The 15,978-nt window shown below is 38.7% G+C and overlaps 1 protein-coding gene across 2 annotated transcripts in view; it reads left to right on the forward strand.

The window, feature by feature from the left end:
- Positions 1 to 15,978, forward strand: part of Syt7 (Synaptotagmin 7) — a 165,586-nt gene that overhangs the window by 1,246 nt on the left and 148,362 nt on the right. For both annotated transcript variants that reach the window (XM_071771306.1, XM_071771308.1), the window contains exon 2: positions 6,611 to 6,734. The gene's annotated coding sequence lies outside the window, so the exon portion shown is untranslated. The remainder of the gene's footprint in view (positions 1 to 6,610; positions 6,735 to 15,978) is intronic.

Genomic DNA, 15,978 nt, shown 5'->3' on the forward strand with positions numbered 1-15,978 from the left:
ACTTGGGGTTATCAAAAAATGAGGTGACGCGTTAGCCACGATCGTAAAATTTATCGCGCTCGTCGAGCAGAATTAATTTGCCGCCATCGGCAAAATCTATTATTTGCACGGAGACATTATTTGCGATGACATTCGAACGGAACTTTATTACGTTCGAAAACTTCATTACGAGATGCACTCCTGATTAATGGACTTGGACATGTAGGTAATCTTGCCATCTGTCAGGGGGCAAGAGTATCGATAATAACTGTCCCTACATATGTACACATTCCTCGTCGCGTTCTCTTATTCTATGTCGATTAAATATCTCCGAGAAGAGAAACCCGCCCGCTTCTTCGAGAAATTTACATATAAAACGATTAAACGAGAGCTAACAAAAATAACAGCGAGAAAATAAATAATAGCGTGATACACTCACTAAAATCTCTTTCCAATGTCCCGTACGTTTTCCGGGCAATTAATTCGATTCCTGCAGAAATATTGGGTTATCAATTCGATGAATTAATTGATCAGCCGTGCTCCAGCGGAAAACGCGCGATTTCACAAGGCGCGATTCGTGCGGCCATTAAACTTTATAGGATATCACGATTTGGAGAAATCTCGTAAGTTTGCAAGACAATACATTATGCAAAAGTGAAGTTACTTCACCTAAGACGACCACTTATCGGAAAAGTGGACTAATCGACGTTTCTGTGGAGGAGGGTTACTTTCTCGATAGTATCGGTAGATATCCATGCTGACATACATATTCTCACCTTAATGGAGCGTGCCACGGCGATAAGAACGGCTATTTCACTTTACATCCGGTGGCGAGCCGCGAACCAGTTTTTTGCGAGCGCCGCTGATTACGTCGAACCGCCTTCATTCGAGAACAACAAATCGATAGTTTACGCCCGTCGTGTATGCCCCTTTTATAGCGTATTTATTTTAGAAAAAAAAAGAGACTCTTCCACGCTTAGTCGGTGGTCTTGTCGCGCGCGTAGATTGCGAGCTGGAACGAACAAGGTCGAGGGTTTCGTCGAAGTGTCATAATATATTCACGGAATTAAGGCTTATCTACATGGCGCTATCTCGTTGATATTTTATCTATCCGTTCTTCCAGCTCATCCGCCAGGACGAAGTTATCGCAGCTCGGTCTCGGGAGAGTCGGGAAGGGTTGGATAGCCAGACCGGCCAGACGGGTATATATTGTCTGCGACTGTCGGTGCTTAAACAGAATATCCTTAATCGGCGCGGACACCCTGTTGCCCTCCGCAAGTTTCTTATGGCGAAAATGCCGAAAAAGGGGAAATTATCCGTCGCGATCTCTTCCAGTTTCGATATTCGATATCCAAATAATTAAATCGCCAATTAAAATTTTGTTAAAATTAATTTCACTTTGAATTGAAATAGGTATATGAAATATTAGCGTCTCATTATTTGTTCATTTTCAACAATTTGAAGACCGTTGGTTGACATTTTTATATGTCATGGCATTTCAACTAAGAGGAATCGATTTTAAATGCCATGGAAAACAATGTGCATCCATTTTTCAATAAGATTGACTTGTACTTGAAACTTGGACTTGAAACTTGTACTTGAAACGTGAACGGGAAAGAAGTGACCTAATGCCCGATAACAAATGATGCCGATTATGAGAGCAAAACACCGTCTCTTTTATAGTAATATAAATTTACGTATTTTCGTTTTTCGCCTAATCCTGCTTTACATATTTGTGTCAGAAACTAGTAGAATTCCATTTATAATTTTATATACCGTGTAATTTGAAAAACATTTGGAGAACAGAATATAAAATATATTCAAAATATAAATAAAGTTATAAATATAAAAATTTTATTTAAAAATTCTGATGTAAATTGTAAATCGTCTAAAGTGGATTTTAAAATTTAATCGCGCAAAAATGAATTAAGCTATTAAACCGAAAAGAGATGAGCAACGTACATGACTGTTTTTAAATTTAAATAAAACTCAAAAATTTTTATTTAATTTACTTAAACTCGTGGATGGGCTGTTTCAATTTTGCATCGTTTTCATTAATCAACGTGTAGTTATACTAACATATATTTAGAAGTAAATCGTAGACAATCATATTTCAATTAACTCCTGTGAGAGTATAGACTGACAATGAGAGAACTCGTTTGCCTTTGCGTGGTACGAATGCTTATTAGTGCGCGATTCCAAATGAATTAAACTCACATCATTGGCCGCAATTAATGGACGGTGGAGATTTGCCAGTCGCCTTGTGCGCGGACGAAATTTTCGTTTGTTTGTCATACGAAATGAGACCCTCTTAAAGCCGGTCGAAAGTGCGTTGGTGCTTGGTAAACAATGTTGGCAAACTAGGAGTGTACGAATCCAAGAACCAAGACGAGAGGATATTGTTGCAATAAGCTATTTGCATTTCTCCGACTTCCACATTTACGAGTTGCATTAAACTCGCAATTGGGGTGAACGTGTTTAGTAAACGAACGTCGTACAGCGTAATAGCGACACGGAAGGGCTGCCGCTGACGTATGACGCATAAATAAGTACAAACGCAAATCTAAGCGGCATGGCCAATGAAATTGTTGCGCGGTCGCTCCGGGGAAGTCGGAAGAATTGCCATATCTTGATATATTCGTGGACTAACATTGCGGAATATTAACGGAAAGTTAAGTAGCGAACAAAGTAATTTGCTCGAATTGAGTGAAAAATACGGCATATCTAAGATAGGGGATTAATTTATGAAAGTAATTACGCAACGTCCCGTGTTCTCTCGTATTATATCAGAATTAATCGCTAAAATATAATCGGCTTTAAATATCTTTCCGTGCCAAGTCGCGTTAGTCGTGCGCAGGAACATTTCGATCTTTAAGTTAGATTCTCTTAACGGACCCTCTTAAGTGCACTCAGCGATTACTTATATCGACACGAACGACGTTCTCGGTTCGATTTCAAGCGCCGCCGCATAAATTAAATTGCTCAACCGCGGCCCGGCCGCGGAGATGCGTCCTTATTACATCCGATGTGCTGCAAGCATTTGCTACAGCAGCAAATAAGTCCGCCAGAATTCCTGATTTCGCTGCTCGACTGATTAAACGGATGTTATACTTTCAGTTTGCACGGAAATGTTCGGTCTGCTTCCGCTGTCGAAACGTTTCTCACATGCACCTCTCGGCGTGTTCGTTGCTTGTCTGACTGAATATGCAGGACTATCCCTTGCGTGATTTCAAGGCCGGGCACGAAAATCATCTATAGTCAATATTTATGTAGGTCGGGTACTTCTCGACTGCTCCCTCGACGATGGGAAATCTTCATTAGACACTGTTATTGCAGTACCCTCTTTAATAAGCATATTTGACAAGGCGTTTGATTAATAGTGAACCAGGTTTTCGAATTCTGTCTGTCGGGAACAAACGTGCGATTTATGCATTTTTGAAATTTGCTTCTTGAATCGAAAGTCTAGCCCCATGATAAAATAAAATGTGATCGAAGAGATTAATAAAATTATAAGACGTTGCACTTGGAAGAAAAGATTGAAGAGACGACATCGTCAGAGACGTATATTTAATCGAGCACTTTGTGGAGGTGCTTTTTGTTTAAGAATTTATATGCTTACACGCGTTCGATATAAATTTTCCACACACGTGAAGTAGCAAATGACACGACGGCGCTGCGTGACTGCTAATGGAGGTCACTTTATACATCCACTATGAGACTCATGCAACAAATAAGGAGTCGCTGTACCTCAAAAGAGAATGTTTTGAGAATATGCACCAGATTCATGTTCTGTACGGATCATTACACGTTAACATAGCGCATAGAGTGTTCCACATGTGTCGTACGTGAAGCAATATTTACTGCCTTATTGGCATTTTATTCTTATATCCGAATGACGACATCGAAGAAGGAAGCTCGCGACAACTTGGCGAAAAATTTGTGCGCTGTAAAGTTGAGCAATTTGGAATTTATTTTTCTCTTATCGAATCTAGGTACCGATAATACTTAACGATTGAATATTCTCGCGAGTTGAACTTCGGGAAGGGAGCTGAACGATAAAACGAAACTTCTTACTTAGCTTCAAAGAATTTCTGCTTTAACCGAATTTCAATTTTAGAACTAGTGAAGATTTAAGGTTGAAGATTGAAAAATTACGATAAAGGATGGACTTCCGTGTCTTCGAGTCGTTAAAGTTTAACATAACGAACCTTTATACGAAGTTCTTCTGCCTTATTTAACATAGTATTTCATGTCTATGTCTAAACGGCAATATTGAAAAAAAAAAAAAAATTGTGATAATTTTGTGCAAAAAAATTCGCGCATTGTAAACTTAACCAATTTGAAGTTTATTTTCCTCTCGTCGAGTCTATTTAGACGTCTACAAATACTTAGCGATTGAATATGCTTCTCACGAGTTGAGCTTCGAGGAGGCGGCACAACGATAAGACTAAACTTCTCACTTAACTTCAAAGAGCCTCTGCTTCAACCGAATTTCGATTTCAGGATTGGTCGTGAAGGCGTAAGATTAAAAATTGAAAAAATTACCGTAAACAACGGGTTTTCCTTCTTTTCGAGTTATTAAAATTTAATATGACGAGTCCCTATACGCGAATGCTTTTTCGCCTTTAATATAATATTTTATATTAAAGGCAAAAACACTTTACGTATAGGAAACTCCTGTCCAAATGGTAATATCTAAAAAAGAAGATTATGTGTGACAACTTGACGCAAAATTCGCGCATTGCAAAGTTATTCAATTAGGAGTTTATTTTCCTCTTATCGAGTATATCTAGGTGACGACAGTATTTAACAGTTGATTATGCTTCTCGCAAACTGAGCTTCGAGGAGGCAGCAGGACGATAAGACTAAACTTCTCACTTACTTAACTACAATGAACCTCTGCTTCAACCAAATTTCTATTTCAGAATTAGTCGTAAAAATGTATAATTGAAGATTGAAGAATTACAGTGTGAACAATGGATTCTTCCTCTGTTCGAATCGTCAAAATCTAATATATAATATTTTATCCCTACGTCTAAATGGCAATATCGAAGAAAAGAGATCGTAATAACTTGACGCAAAACTCGCGCATTGTAAAATCGACCAATTTAGAGTTTAATTATCTTCTTTTTAATTAATATTTATTTATCATAAATATTTAGAGATTAAATACGCTTTACACGAGTTGAATTTTGGGGAGGCTGAACGATACGATTAAACTTCTTACTTAGGTCTGCTTTTCAAATCTTTATTTCAACCGAATTTCTATTTTAGGCTTAGTTGTGAAAGCGTTCAAGATTGAAAAATTACAGTAAACGACGGAATGCTTCTTCACTTGAGTCGTTAGAATTTAATATCTATACACGAGGCTCTTCTGCCTATAGCTAATAATAGACTGAACACGTTTGTACATTTCGCGACATCGATTCGGAGATCCATTATCATATGTCGTATAACGGTAGCGCGAAGTCTTACTTTGTCATCCATCAGCCGTGACATTCGCGCGTTAGCTTCCGACAGACGCCGGCGTGTGTGTACGTGTACGTGTCGGCCGCGACGCGCGTAACATATATTTTAGCTTCCACATGGCATTATAGAGCGTTATCGACAGCGCGTAGCTGTCACGGGGAACGGCCGGAACAATTGAGCTACTTCGCTTAATTGCCGGGCCGATCCGTTCATCCGCGCAAATGGAATGGAATATGGAGCGTATATCGCGTTGTAATCGATACGCGGTTTTATATACGTCGCATCCGCGCGCGACGTGCACGCTATTTTGCTCGTAACGTGCTCGTATACGCCGCGAGGGTCTCGAGCGGGCACGCGCGAGCGGAGTTCGAGGACCAAGTTGGGTGAGAGAACACGGTTCGGCTGAACTCACCGAATTCACGGCGGAATTGCGCGGATGAACGAGTTTAAATTATCCCTCGTGAGAATCGCACATTTGGCGAGTCTCTCAGATTCTAGCTAACCGGCCCTGTGTGGCGGGCCTCACGGAGATGAACATCGTTCTCGAGGGCACGCGGAATGACAACGCGATGCTCCTTGAGATCGCAGCGCCGCGCCGCCGACCTGAAGACCCCGTCTCGTCCTCGCGTCTTCCCTCGCGTCACTCTACCCGTTATTGATTGTGGAAGTATTAATTATGCGAGCGTGTCTCGGTAAGACACCGGCCTGTCATTATGAGGAGATGTATTTAATTTCTGCCGAGAGACTCTCGTGACTACCACGCGATCTAGAATTAAGTAAAATTGTAAAAATAATACTGGCGCTTGAACCAATGGCCTTTTAGCCTCCGTCCTAAAAATCGGTTATAAAATAAGTAGAATTTATATCGACGATATTTCGATTCGAAAATTTTGAACTGGAAATTTCCCATTTTTTAAAAATATTTTTATAGCTTTAATTTAAACTCTTTATTTTTCTATAACACAAAAAAATATATTTTCAACAAGAATTTTTTTTATTCCCCTTCGATAAAGTCCAAGTTGCAATGTAAATAGCTAAAGGTATTAGCCATTAAAAGGTTTATGCAGGTTTAAAACGTTAAACTCTTAAACGACACGGATTGCAGTAGAATACTCGAGCTTCGTTACAGAGGCCCTTGATAAATCACTGTCTTTCTTTACAGGTGATTTCCACTTCCCGGAGAATGTAAACGCGCATAATCTCGTCGGACGGGCTCCATCCCACCCGCCCTTTTCGAGCTTCAATGAGGATCTAGGATAGGATAGGCTTGCATCCTCGAATTATCGGTAAGTCGTGCGAACATGTCGTTCAACATCCGTTCAATATCATCTTTAATCACGTTTATCCGCGCTCGTAAGTGCGAATTCCGCTTCTCTGGGGGCGGCGAATCGAAAATATCGCAATCCAAAGAATCATTAATCATGAGCTGCGTATATAACGCCCGCGAACTTTTCGCGGTGTAACACGAGAGGGAATAGCGATTCGTCGAAAGAACGAACGTTTCTCTCTGAACGTGGTAATATAAAATGTCTCTTTGGTACAAAAAATAAAAATATATAAATACGCTTTGGACGTGATATATTTCACGCTTACGCGTAGCCACTTATTCGAGAATTAGGCCAAGCTCAGCGCGCGAATCGCTGAATGCGATTTTCAGAGCGTGACATTTTCAATAGGAGCGATTTTCTACTTGAACGCGTATACGCGGGCAGAAATGTCGTCGCCGTTAACGTAAATTTTATCCTAAATACACGGGAAATGACGGTGTGTGATTCATTGTTCGCCAATGCGGAATAAAACTAAATTTCGCTACAGGAAATCGATATTATTGATCGCATATTTCCCCTCTCCCGCGGCTAATGTAGGCAGATATAATAGACTATATATAGATTGTGTATAGATTTACATAAAGAAGGGTGACATTCTATTCTCTATCTTTCACTTATTTTCTCTCTCTTTGTTTATATATTTATGGAGGAACGGATTTATTTTGACAAATCTGTTTCTGACTGATGGCAATGAGTTAATTAATTTTCTTAAGGAGCGTCTAAAATGCGAACCGAATTTATTAATTTTACGGCAGCGATTTTTTTTGCGCCCAAAGAACATTTTACGTTTGATCTCAGCGCGTGTGTTGTATAAAGATAGACGTCTGTTTAATTTTGTGGCTAGTTATATACTCATTGCGTGTTTTACATGTTATGTGAGAAAGCATAAGAGAAAGATTCCGATCTTTATTTCCCCATAACGGCCCACACGTTTGATAGCTTCTTGCCGCAAAAGTAGTTGAGCTTGATTAACCGAGCTGTATATGACTTTATAATTGGAAACCACAAGCATAACTCCACTTTGGTGCAGGCACCGCACCAATTTCAGGCATCTCCGAGTACAATAGTCTTTAATGAAGGATAGAATGTCGTACGGAATTAAGGACTAATACATCGATATAGAATATAGATGTATTTGCAAATTCTTTGAATTCTGTGGTCTCTGATCTCTAGAGAATAATAGTGAATTAAATATAATTGCATGTATACAAATAATTAATTAAATTAATGAATTTGTACATTATTATTAATTAAATAAATTGTCTCTTAAATTAAAAATTTCCGATAAATCTGGCACTGTTTTGCACGCGTATTATTTTTATTTCACGGAACAGTGGTAAAAAACACGCGTGTTATAACGGAGTTGGTGCACGAGGCAACTTGAATATTTCTGAAATATTCAGTTCCGCGTAGGCTCGCACGTATCATACGTACCACACGTAAGATACATAAAGCTACCTATTTTCACGGTTGATTTCTCCCTGTCTCTCTTTGGCCCGGCATCGCGTTCGCGCGATCAGTTCTGAATCGGCAGCGCGCGTCGTTAAGAGCACGGCTGGAGCTATACATATGCGCGAAAGTCTGTACCGTAACTTCCAACAGCGGTGAAATATCTCTCGCGGATCTGCCGTGCATCTCGTCGACTCGTGCGAGATCAAACCGCCGCATTTTCCACCGCGTTCCGTCACAATTTGATCACGCACGGCTGATCTCGACTTTAGCATCCTCCTCCGGCTGTACCGAGGTCTGAGCTGAAAAATCGCGTGATATTTTTAAATCGGGAAATCGCTGATTTTACGGTTGCTGTGCAAATTATTCGGGCAGTTTCAGGGGGGATAGATATCGGCGAAAGCGATTTGTTCGTCACGTAATTCGAAATCGATTTCAGCGTAGGTCTCAAGTTTACCGAGTTTTTGTACCGGCAAAAGTCGTTCTACTAATGGAATATTTAATAAACGAGATAGTACGTTAACTGAAGCAATCTTTCTTTCAGTCTCTTATGTACTATTTAATTTATTTGCCATTTTTGATACATCGCCTTGTTGCGTCGAATCATTGAATTCACGCGAGAAACATAAATTTTATTGATGTTATTTTAAATCACATTTCTCAATTGTTCTTCCAAACTGTATTTAATGTTAACTTTTGCAGATCGTGTGAAGAATGGAAAGATACATTGCTTGATTTTCTTCGTAGAATCTAAAATCTCTGCATTCCTCTCAATAGATTTCACGTTTCTTTTGTCTTACTTAAATGTCCTCTATAAAGTTTTAAAGGAGGAAGTTAAGGGAAATAAATTATACAATCTGCTTTTAGTTTAATAGTTTTCACATTTTCGCACGCAATTACCTCGGGTCATTGTACTTGATTGAGCTAACTGTTCTTTACCGGTTTACTGTTCTCCTAATCCCAACGATAGCAAAGCGGTATTTGAATTATAAGACACTGAATGGGAATCGATATATCCTCTCTCTCGGTCGCGGCTGATAGATACGAAATACGCAAATACCGGAATGCATCGCATGTCAGGATTCGAAGTAAATTCCCTTCCTTGGGACGACATGCGCTAAGTTTATTTGCCTCGTTGAATTATTTATTATGCTGCCGTGTCCCGATGACACGTTAATGCCTCCCTCCCCCCCCCCGTTCTCTCGCCTCGAGCTTTATAATTTATCGTGCACGGCCGCGATAACGAGGCGTCGATAAGAGAGAGCCTTAATGCAGAGCCGTAATGTCCCGGATGGACGGGCGTTCGGCTTGGAAGAATCCTCGCCCGTCGTTGTTACATAAACTAAGGTATTCTGGTATAACGCGATTCATCACCCGCTGCGAAAAGTATATGTCCTGTCCCGAGGCCGCCTTTCAATAAGCAACGAGGGAGATTGAAATTATCCCTGTGGGATAAACGCAATTTCTCAGCCCTCTCCACTCCGGGGTTCGTATTCGAATTAACAAGTTTTGATGGAAGTCCTTCCAGCTTGTTCCGCCCCGTGTATACGTCCGCGTTATCGCGAGGCGGTAATTTGTTTGTTCCATTTGCGTCTCTCCATCGGAGGTACGTGCGAAGTCACGCCGACGCCGAAGCGACGCCCGCGCCGGTAAAGCGTGTATTCCACATCCGCCGTAATTTACGAACTGCCGATCGGATCGGAAGATAGCTGTCAAATTCTGCGTCAAACTCCAGTGAGAGATCGAAAGATAGCTGTCAAATTCTGTCTCAAACGCTGTCGATCGCTCGCATCGCGATACTCTTTTCTATATTTCCGCCGAGAATGAAAAAGCAAAAGGAATTTTTATCTTTTCGTCTCGTAATTATTCCGCATTATATATTCCGATTAAAACGCATGACCTGTTACATATTCGTACAACACGAAGTTATTATCAATGTTATTTTGCCGCCAATGTGCCGTTAACTAATTTCCATAAATACATACGAAAGGGCAGCTTAATTAGATAGTACTGGTTTGATGTCAAAGCACGCGCGCTTGTATGCGTTTGGTGTCCGACATTATATGGAGAGCAACATCAGCCGGCTAGTTGGCTGGATGGAGCAATGTAGTCGAACGGCTATAAATGTTGTAATCGACGTGGGGTATAACGAGGGACCTTGTGCCTCGAGGAAACTGGGTGATATAAGTATACATGCTACGAATCTAAGTCGCTACGACGGATGTGGGCCGTGTAGGAACACAGTTTTCACCGAGTAGGACAGGCCGGCGTGTCGTTACTCCATTGTTATCCCATTAAATGCGAAGAAAAACAAGAACACTCTGATATGGATACAAATGTGTGTCTTGCCAATTATAGCACTAATTTTAATTGGCTATAACATTGCTGAAATTTTTGTGTCGCGAACCTTCCAAGCTCAACCTTTCGCGCCCCTATATTGTTGGGATACAGAAATAAAAATAGAAAAACGGGATATCCGTTTCCAAGGGTGAATCTAAATGTTTATGTGTAATGTAGATCTAAATATATACAGCAAGTATACTTATCGGTAACCTACGAGAGAACTTAAATTCTACGTATAAATCCTATTTTTATGTTAAAATAAAAAAAACGGTAATTTTTTAAATTTCTTCTATATTTTAATAGGATAGACAATCTTGAAGCGCGAAAAAATAGACCTTTTTTTTAAGTTAAATATTTCAGAAATAAAAAATTTTAAGTATTTGAAGCTTTGGCACATATAATTCTATATTCTTTTATAAATGTTTTGCTTGTCGAGGTTGTCTACCCTCTTAAAATTCGTTACAATTACATGTCCACTAGCGTACGGTAAAGAGAATAAGCAATTTCTCGCCTTGAATGTTGTGTCGTAAGGAATTCCCGAGTCGTAACGTGCAGGAGGATGGACATTATTTACAATGTGACCGCGCTTACTCGATGACTATATTATTGAACAATTTTTTTAAGCGGAGCAAGCGAGAGTTTGTGGGAGAACTGATCAATATGCCACGAAACGCAAGCATATATCTTAAGGACGGGAACCCGGGATGAAAATATCATTCTGCCGTCCTGCGAACCTCCTCGTGACAGATCGATATAGTACTTGTTTATCTTAATGATAGTACACGGCGCCACATTAGGAGGAACCCTTCGTTACGAAGGGAAAAAAAATTCGCGGGAGAAATATCTGATTACCGTGGATCCATCAATCAGGCGCAGATGATACGTTATATTAGGGGAAACGGTCAAGGTTACGACTCCGGTATTGACGATTCCCGGCGAGTAGAATGGGTCAACTATGAATAAACGCTCGAATTTTGGCCCCATCGCGTTTTATTTCCATCGACGCTTCCATCCCTTAAAGCTCCAACTCGCAGGGGAGCCGGTGTTAGATGTATTATGCAAGTGCTCCGAGTTAATTCGGTATTATCAGTGTTACAATAGCGCTTCTTCAAGCGATCTGGTTAAAATATTCAGCAAGAACGAAGACGCCAATACGTCTTCGGTTAGATGGTAACTGTTTCTCTCCCAGCTCGTGGAGTGTAACATGGATGAAATTAAACCCTTCTTTCCACTCGCGGCATTCGTGACGCGATTCTCTGGATGTTCTGGTAATCATGCACCTTAAGGAATTAATCTGAAAAGTGTTCCCGTCAATTTTTTATATAAAAAAAAGAATATTTTTTATTTCCTCACATCGCACGTTTTTTTCTAAGGTATATATATGATTTTTTTAGAAATATAAAAAAATACGTCATATATATTATGCATGTACATATATTTTACGTACGTTGCGGAGGGCAATCTCTAAAAAAAAAAATCTCGTTTGGGGTATTTTTGACCAAACGCGATGCTTCTCTGATGCTGCAACGAAATATACGCGGACGCGGGGTGTGTATACTGTATTTACATTCACGCGCGCAAATATGCATTGAGGTAAAATGTCATGCAACGGAGATTTTAAACATCTTGATACGATCCGTAAAAGCGACGAATTTGGTTGTCCGGAGTATTGGAAACATAACAATTTTGAATTTTATCGATCAACATCACTGTGATTAGCCAACATAACGAATGTCAGAATACTCAATATATAATTGTTTGGGCAGAGAGTGATATTGATTGATTAGCCTTAAAAATAAATGTCTTAAATACAGGATATAACATCATCGTCCGATCAATATTAGCTCGTTCTACTTGTTGACGCGAGAAGCTCGAGATAAGTACGTATAATACATATGTCCGAAATGACATACAATGTGCGATGTACGAGTAAATCACTTAATATAGTACATTTTTCTCTTAGAACCATTTTGTATTGGAATTGAGCAATTATCGTATTGGCGAAACTTGGCTGTGAAATAATTTCGCTATTACAGGTACATATAACTAAAAGGCTAAATAAGAATATTTGATACGAGGAGACGCTTCCGCTGTGCGGAAAATACAGTTTCATTTACTACTAGGTACATTTTTTGGCAATTGTGCATGTTTAATGTACAGTTATAATATACGTCCGTTCTGCATTTTTCGTGCGAGATACAAGTCGCGCGAAATAAGCATTCTTGCAACGACTTTAGCTGAAATCTAGTTATAAAATGCAGGCCGTCACGGTGCGTTTCGCTCAGTTACGCCGTAAAATATGTTCTCCCCTAGGAAATAAAAGGGCATTTTAAAAATCGATTTCTATACACCCGCGTGACCGACATATCGCGTTGCCGTTGAAGGGGCATGATCTCTCGTTTGTGTTATTGCACGTGGAAAATTCATCGCGCGCGTGCACATAATGTACCCAAATGAGAATGGCTTTGCTGCGTAATTATAAATAACATTACTCGTTATTTGTATTTCAAACACGTGGCGATGCGTCTCTTTTATGTCGTCGCTGTACGTCGGCGATACATTACCGAAGATAAATTTTGCAGAATATAGTTCACGGCCACGCCGCACAAATTTCTGGCAAATCCGGTGCCGGTTCTGTGTCAACCGTATACCATTGTTGAAATATTTTTTTTGCGTGACCTTTTTGCATTAACTTCAACGGTCATCAATCCGTCATGAGCAAAAAGTTACTTCCTTTGAAAGAAATATTATTTTTACTCGATGAAAGTAGATTAGTAATAATTTTATGCTTTTGTTACAAATTGAATTTAAAATGCCGGTTTCGAACAAACAATATATAATGGAATTTTTTGTTCCAGAAAATAAGACATTATCTCAGATGACGTAAAAGACGTAAAAGACGTAAAAGACTTGTAACTTTTTACATTACTGTTTCGGCAAAATATCTTTATAGAATAATAATAAGTTGCAATATGTTAGTTGTTTGGAGCGATGTAACTCTTCGAATTAAAATGGAACGGGTGAAACGCTATGTTACTTCGAAGTTAGATGAGATCGTGAAAGTATGAACACGGTATTCGGTTACTACTGATTGCCGAAAATAATGAGACGCGGTTGATAATGAATGTCGCTTTTAAACTTCTCTGGAAAGTGATTTCGGTCTGCGAGTTTGCGTTGCTTCAATTTGTTAAGTGCTTTTTCGGTATAATCGATTTTCAAAGGTCAGGTGATATATCTTGCTCGGGGAACAACTGAGATAATTCAACTTGCTTTTGCGCCCCCAAAATTTTATATTCCGTCGAACAAAATTCGTTCTTGTATTTTCATTTTCTCGGGCTTTCGGTTTGTATCCGCGTCTGTCACTCGGATAAGACCTCGGCGCGGCGTCGGCTTTGGCTGCGCTCACTGACATTTCCATTCGGTGTTTATCGCACCGTCTTTTCCCTCTCGGAAATCTCTCTATATTTATTTTACATTGGTCGTTGGTTGTCATGGCCGTACTGTAGGGTTTTACGGCTGATATATATCGATGATAAGATATCTAATACATATAAACGGAACTGAAGCCGCAGGCACATATAGACTGTATTGACGCGTCTTTTTACATTATTTATATAAATTTGCGCAATGGTTTATTTTATCATGCAGAATGTAACGTAAAATGTGAGACTTAATAGTACGATCATGTTCCAAAAGTTTGAGATCGACTTTTCATTAATGAAGACCGTTGGTTGTTGCAGTTTTCAAAAGTTTAAAGTCGGACATCTCGGCAATTAAGACTCGTGCTCTCTCAAGTTCTGTTAAACTAAAAAAGTAGAAAAATTGACTTCAATTTAACTGACGAATAAGGTTATTTTACTTAATTAATTAAATAAAAATTATCTTTATTTTTTGCTACACGGCAATTAAATTTGTTCTTTATTTAATTTTTTATTCGGGAAATATTAATGTTTAAGAATATATTTTACGTATTTCAATATATATATTTTACGTATTTCAATATACATCTTTTGGCGTATTTTAAAAATGAAAGCAAAAAGTAAAAAAAATCGATTGGATGGAGGTGCATTATTCCAGGAGATTGAAATCGATTTTTTTTTTTAGACATAAATGCACATCGTTCTTTGTAGGAATTTTTACAATACTAAAAGTCTCTCTATACAAAAGATTGTATAACATTGGAAAATTTAAAAACTTCGGTAAATTAAATTTTAAGATTGCAATTAAAAAGGAACACAGACTTTCATTAATTTTAAGCTACTTTAACTAGCAGTGTCATAAAATGGGAGATTTAGTTATCAAGATATTAAACAAAAGTTATTAAAAATTTATCATTTATTCCAGCTTTCACGAGACAAAAAATTTGCTAAATAATAATAATAAAAAACTAACGATTTGAATAAAACGAAATTGTAATTTAAAATCGACCGTTGAATTTTGATTGTGGATAAACTATGTGGGCACAAATCAACGATTATACAGTATTACAATATTCATGAGAATATTCACGAGGACGGGAAAATGTCTCTCGTTCCATATATATTGATGCTGGAGAGTTGACCTGGAGACATATAGTTACATTGAACAGTAACAGTGCATGATCCATTTCTATAATTTAAACGAGAAACTGTGTAACTTGACATAGAATATACTTCATTCTTATGTTCTCGAAATAAATGCAAATTTCCATCTTCCCTATTTTATTTAATCGACGTATATGTATTTACACCACACTGATTATTATTATATAATATCATTATACATATTATTATGTAATAATATATATAATGTGTATTTATAATTACATAATATTATATAGTAATTAAATTAATAATTGAGTGTTAGAAACACTTACATGATTTTTTGCTGTCTCTAATATTATGATTTTATTTCATATGCTCTTATTTTCAAATATTTACTAATTCAAACTATAAGATTCGTATGTCTGTGAGAAAATATTGTACTTATTTGAAATCTTTTCTATTCGTTCAAATCTTCACGACGAGTACAAAATCTCGAAAATCTTCAAACTCGAGCTTTTCCTTCGTATCTTTTTTTCGATATAACGAAGGCATTGTGACGCCGTTATCGCAATCGGATTGTCTTGATTACGGCGTCTCCCGTGTCACGCTTTTAATTGCCGTGGGTGAGTTGAGTTGCGACCGTCGCAATTGCCGCAATTGCGGCAGGGATCCATCGGACGAAACGTGGCCTGTTCGAAAATGTGTGGACAGCATTCGGTCATCGGGGGTCGATAAATTAGAAAGGAGGTCGGCCGGGGAATTGTCATCAAAAAACGAAGTTTCTACTGAAGTGTTCTAAAGAATACCACATTTGTGCGGTCCTCGTGTCTCTAACGCGCGATCTTGACGAAGTTTATTCGTCACGATTACCAATATCAATATTGTTT

The sequence above is a fragment of the Temnothorax longispinosus genome, chromosome 2, assembly GCF_030848805.1.
Source record: "Temnothorax longispinosus isolate EJ_2023e chromosome 2, Tlon_JGU_v1, whole genome shotgun sequence".
Classification (NCBI taxonomy): Eukaryota; Metazoa; Arthropoda; class Insecta; order Hymenoptera; family Formicidae; genus Temnothorax; species Temnothorax longispinosus.